A 6,083-nucleotide genomic window follows, 5' to 3' on the forward strand; every position below is an offset into this window, starting at 1 on the left:
CTCGATCCAGAGCTACTGCTTCAAGAATCAACTGAGCTCAGGAAGTCAGGTTAAGACGTCGACTTTGACAGGGGAGATGAAAAAGAATTCCTGTCTTTAGAAGTAAATCCCACTAAACTAGACTTGTACGCTTGACATGAAAAGTAGAGGCAAGCGGAGTCAAAGGCCGAGCCTCAACCAGCAAAGGGGGACAGCCATGCCAATCCAAGCACAGTAAAAGTGTGCCCACTCTACCCTTCTTTCTTTACCCTAGACTTCGTTCTTCAAGGAGACCCATGTGCATTTCCTCTGTTCTGTGCTCGCTACGCCCTTGTGCCTTTAGTTGAAGTATAGGTCGTCGATTCAATCTATCTTGATGGGATTTTTCTAGTAGGTAGCGAGAAGACTAGTAGTATCGACAAGAGGCTACATCAATAGCTGAAACTTTTTTTCGGGTAGGGTAGGCTTGGAGTCAGAAGTCCTATTCTTCCCAACCAAATAAGCACTTTTGCAAAGTTCACCTTCCCGCGGTCAAAACAAGACTTACGGATAACAATCAGACCTTACCAGGGACAGGGACCAGACTATAGAGCCTAATTAAAAAGAATTCGGGCTTGCTTTTTCAATTCACATCTATGAGCGAGGATTCCTCTATCTCTTGCTCGCTTCGATCGGACTCTGACAGCTTAGGGAAGAATGATGGGTCGCTAACGAGGCCCCTAAATGACCGCTCAGAAGGCCTACCTATTTTTTTTCCCAATCTGTCACTTGCTCGTCCCTCTCTCATGAAAATGGTCTCTCCTCTCCCGGCGGCTTAGACTCATGTCTATAGTCAGTTGCTAAGATGATTCCCATTCAAGCATTCTCATTCAATGTCAATGCTGCCTTATTTATTTTATTTTTAATTCCTTTCTTTCTACTAGTTCTTACATAAGCAATTTGCAGGAAGTAAACGAAGTCTTTCCTTACGAAATCCACTCCTGAAGTCACGTCTTTCAGTACTGGGACTGAAGTAAAGTACTTTCGAGTTGCTCTTTGCCCAAAGCCCTCCTTCCGACTTAGTTAGAAATACCAACTCTAAATAGCTTTAGCATTTCTTGAGTGGAAAAGGTATTTATAGATTCTAGAGCTCAGGGGAAGGTTTGGAACCCTAGTAGCAGAATGGAATCAGTTTACCGGGCTGACTTCCATGCCAACATAAGTAGTTTAACTCATCACTACCTCGTAAGGGCGTTAAGAATTGTTTTTGATTTTTTTGCTAAAAACCTTTTCAAAAGTATTCAAAGCGCCTTTGCATAGTTTACGAATTCTTCTTAGTAGGGACCTAAACACAGGAATTTATTTTCTCAGAGTCATACCACGCCTTATGACGAAAAGGGGAGAAAGGACGGATCACCTGTCGATCTGTGATCAAAGAAAACTATACCTGAAGAATGGGATACAGATTGACAAGCACAAAAGGGTAGGCTTGGCTATTAATCTACGCTCATTGATGAGACGAAGACATAGAGAAGAAAGTATACCCTTTGTCACCCCCTTATCACTTAAAAGTAAAGAAGAGATACACACTTTGGAATCCAAATTTGGTGGGATTTAGGATGGAATCGAATAGCGAATACACTTACGGTTAAGACAGGTCCTGCATCTCCTACCTAATGCAATTGACCGACCCGCCATTTCTTTCCTTCAATAATGCCTTCGCTTCACTTCAAGACGCTATTTACCAAGGAAAGACTACCTTTTTTTAGAATGGAAGAAGCCGAAGGGGTGAACGAGCGCTGCGGTAACGAGCCGTAAGAAAGATGAGCAGAGCATTCCTTCCGCCGGCCTTTATAGGAGTAGGGGAGCGTGGTGAGATAGATAGACGTCCAATCCTGCAGCAGCTAGTTGCTCGGCCTTAGTCTTGGGCTGATCTCAGACTTCAATCAACCCCTTCGTACTTCGATCCAATCAATCGATCGATCAAGAGGCTAATCTCTTTTGTTTGGGCCGGTAGCTAAAAGAAAGTCCTCGCTTTCTCTTGAACAAGGGAAGGGCAGCATAGCATTAGCTTCAATTGAACAAGCTCAACCTTGAAAAAAAAAGGTGGTAGGCCGACGTTGAACGCTTCAACTTGGCCACTGAAGAAGGCGAAGGCTGGGCGAGAGACTAGGCCAACTTACTGCGCCATGCCATGGTTTAAGCTTTAGGCTCCATAGACGAAACTCTGTTTAGGTATTAGGGAGGGGAGGAAACCACTCAACACCGCTCCGTGGGGTGGGGTTCAATGCCTAACAAAAATGGCCAAAAGAAAAAAAGGGATGTATGGTTGAGGGGAGGACAGAAAGAACGTATGCATGGAGATTCTGTCTGTCGGAAGTTCGAGAATATATGAAAGGACATCTAAGGCTAAGGTTACGAAGTAAAGGAAGTCCATTACTGAGAGAAGTGGTGATCTCGTCTTGCTTGCTGGGAGAGAGGAAGCTTCCGGACTATATTTTCCAGCCAGATAGCGAGCGATCACTCAGCAATGAACACTAACTTAAAGTGGCCGGGAATGAGTACCTATCCCTTACGGGAATCGAACCCGTGTCTTCGACATGAAAAGACGATGTCCTAACTACTGGACAAAAGGGACCAAAAAGCCATTCTTCATATACCTCAGCTCCGAGAATAGAAGTGGTTCGTTTTGTTTCTATACGCAATTCAAGATTTCATTTGTCTTCATGTTGGCGATTTCTTATATGAATTTGGCGGGTCGTCCCCCCTTCCTACGGGTTTCCCCACCGACCAAGTGACACACCAACCACGCCCCTTCACTTTCTCCGATCATAAAGCCCTCTAATCCCTTTATTTGTCTTTCATCCACCCTGAATAAGTAAGACCCCGCTCTTTCTAATTCAAAAAAAAGAGGGGCGAAGCGCCCATTTGAAGTGGTGAAGGCCTATGCTATAGTAAGAAAAAAAGTACGTTGAGGTTACGAAGTCACTTAGTCGAACTAGAAAACTATAAAGAAAGGGAGGCTAAGGTTACAAAGTAAGCTCAGCTGGTTAAGGAAAGCTCAGGTTATGAAATCGCTTAGCCGTTAATTAATTTAAAAATAAAAGAAAAATGAAAGTAGTAGTGAGGCGTCGGTACGGAGTTGCGTCAGCTGTGGATATAGACTAGGCTAAGGGACGGACTTCATCTCTTCTATTTTCTTCACTTACACCTTACACTTCAGCTGAGTCTAACGAGGCTCAGGTGCGGAGCCTTCCACTGTGGACCGAGACTACGCAAAGGTAGAACACCATGGAAACTTCGCTGACTTTATCATCAACCTTGATTTCACTACGCTCAATAAGAACTCGGAATAGCGGAAATAGGTTCATGGTCCGCTTCCAAAGTCAGTCGTCTTTGCCCAAGTGTGAACTGCAGACGACTCTCTAGTGGTTCCATTCCTTCTTACTGTACTTCTGGGTCAACCCAACCCTAATGGGAAGAAGAGGGTCAGCCAAACTACGGTCCACTTTGTACGTTTGCTGAGAACACCACTCAGGCATTTTAGAAAAGGGAAGGGAACTTCTCACCCCGAGGGAGGCGGGAAGCGGTAGCTTCTAGAATGAAAGATATTTTTTACTTTTTTAGAGTGTATCGCTATTTTGAAATAAAAAAAAGGTTTATGGATGAAGTAATCGGAATGACAAGTGGTTACGGTTGCGGAAAGTGGAGAAAGTCGGGAACCGTCGGTTACCTTTTGAATCAAAGAAGCGACAAACCGAGTATTACGACTACAGGGGGAGAAGCAAAGCTTCGTAGAAAGCTTCACTTCCTCCTCGCTTCTTTCCTGGCGACTAGCTTCTCAAGTGGGCGGCTTGGTAAGCAAGCTATCTTCAGCATCGGTAAAATACCTATCAATAATAGGCCGGAATGGTGGGGAATGAGGCCCTCCCTACTTCAATGGAAAGGGGGAATTGCCATTTCACAGCCGCTCCTCTACAACTACCTTTCGCCTAACATGATCACGAACGAAGACAGAGAATTACGTAGATAGGAGGACGAAACGAACCACTTGTCCTGATCGGAATGATTGAAGAAAGAAAGAGAATGGTGGCTCCTTTTGCCCAGGGGACATTGTCGGAGAACAATGTCGGGGACAGGGTGAGAACCTTCCGTTGGTTATGCCCTTGTTGTGTCGGTTCTTCCATATTTAGATATAGAGATAGATCCATATAGAGATCTATATCTTTCTATCGATAAATAGATCTATTGAGAAATGGATATTGATCCGATTTCAAGATCTATGAACAAGAGAGATCCCTAAATATCCATTTGAGAAAATAGATGAATAGATAGGGCGAAGTCAGATGAAGGAAGGTCGCGTTAGAGCACCTTATTTCACTAAAGCACGAAGGGAGAAAGTTGACTTTGAGAAAGAAGGGCTTCTATTTAGATTAGTTTCTTAGTAAAAGATAAGGCAAGAAGCAGGGGCGTAGCAGCTGCGCGAAGTTGCGCCTTAGCGTATCCATTTTCTTGCTCGTTAGCGCCCCCTACCCCTATTATTTATATTATAGTTATAAAGGAACTAAAGGAAATTTGACAACATTACTAATAGAAAGGGGATGCACTCAAGCATGCGAAGAAAGCTCGAATAGCTTCTCTTATATTATAGAAAAGTTTGTAGAAAGGGGATTCTTCAAATATCCCATGTTGTAGGGGCTTCAAAGAAAGCTTGTATTTAAGGGGTGTGCAGCTTTTCCACCCTATACAAGAAAAGGGGCTAGCGCGCAATGGCTTTCTCTGATAGAGGCTCGCTGCTTCAAGTTCATGTTACACTTGCAGCTTCTCATTTTGATAGGAGTAGGTGCTTGTAGCTCGCTCGTTGTCTACTAAATGAGCCTTCACTGCCCGCCTGTCCCCTATCTTTAATCTTAAGTAAAGTGAAGTCAAATCAATAAAGTGAACAGTCCAACCTCTTTGTTTGAAGCTTTGCGAGAAAGCTTCTTCTTGTTGAAGCTTTGTTTTCCCTAATTCCGAAACACAACAATAGACTTGCCACTATAGTATAGGAAAAAGCTTCTTTTTGATAAGCGGTCATAGGGGAGTTCAGAAAGGATCTGATCGTAGATAGAGACTTCAACCTGTGCGGGGGTAGGGGTGGATGTAGCCAAGTGGATCAAGGCAGTGGATTGTGAATCCACCACGCGCGGGTTCAATCCCCAGAGTTCGCCCATCAATAAATGGACCGTTTGTTTCGGAGACACAAGACAAACCTAGAAAGAAATTATTCTGCAAGTCATCTCGAGGCTTTTAAAAGCATCCAAGCAATTGGTATCCGATTGAAAGATAGTGAGCATAGATTCACGTCGCCTACCTGCTGAAAGCAAAAATGGAATGGCCGATCATGAATTCTTTGACATTTTTAAGACCTCACTAATCAGCCAACCACTTTTTAGTTCATAATGAATAAACCCCCGGATGAATAAAAAATATCCCGTCTCTTTTACTAAACCATGGGGAGCCCCGAGTAGTTTACCAGACAAATTGAGTTGTCGTGACGATACCTTTCAACGTCGGAAAAGACTTCTCTTCATCACGAGACTGATTGGATTTGTCGTAGACACCCGAAAGATCTTCACAAGGCAAGCTAAAATAAAAGACTAAGAGGCGTTGCAAGCGAGCAAAGAGTTATGCTTTCAAGTTAAAAGGTTAGGTATAATGAACGCAGGTCAAGTCAAGAAAAGAACTTCCTTACTTTTCATTCATACTAGTCTTAATGACTAGTAGTTTGAAGCCTTAAGAAAGCGGTTTTTGTTCGGCACTCACTTCCTTCGTCTTAAGTCAAGTTCAGTTTACTTTTTCGATTCAGAACTCTCAGTCGAGCTGATGGCAAGATCGATTTTTGTTCGAGGTTCAAGAGGAAGGAGAGGAACCACCGCCCAATGGTGCTTTTACGAAAGTATGGTCACCGGTGGCTAATACCTTCTCGAGACTATTGAACCTGAAATCCATTTTCCATCAATATTTTTAGGTTGGCATAATATAGATAGAGAGTGCCAAGAAACAACACATATCTATCACTTTTGGAAGGTTTGGAACCCTTACTCAACATAGGGTCCAAAAACCCGACATACCCTTTTTTAGAG

Source organism: Nicotiana tomentosiformis, chromosome 11 (assembly GCF_000390325.3).
Source record: "Nicotiana tomentosiformis chromosome 11, ASM39032v3, whole genome shotgun sequence".
NCBI lineage: Eukaryota > Viridiplantae > Streptophyta > Magnoliopsida > Solanales > Solanaceae > Nicotiana > Nicotiana tomentosiformis.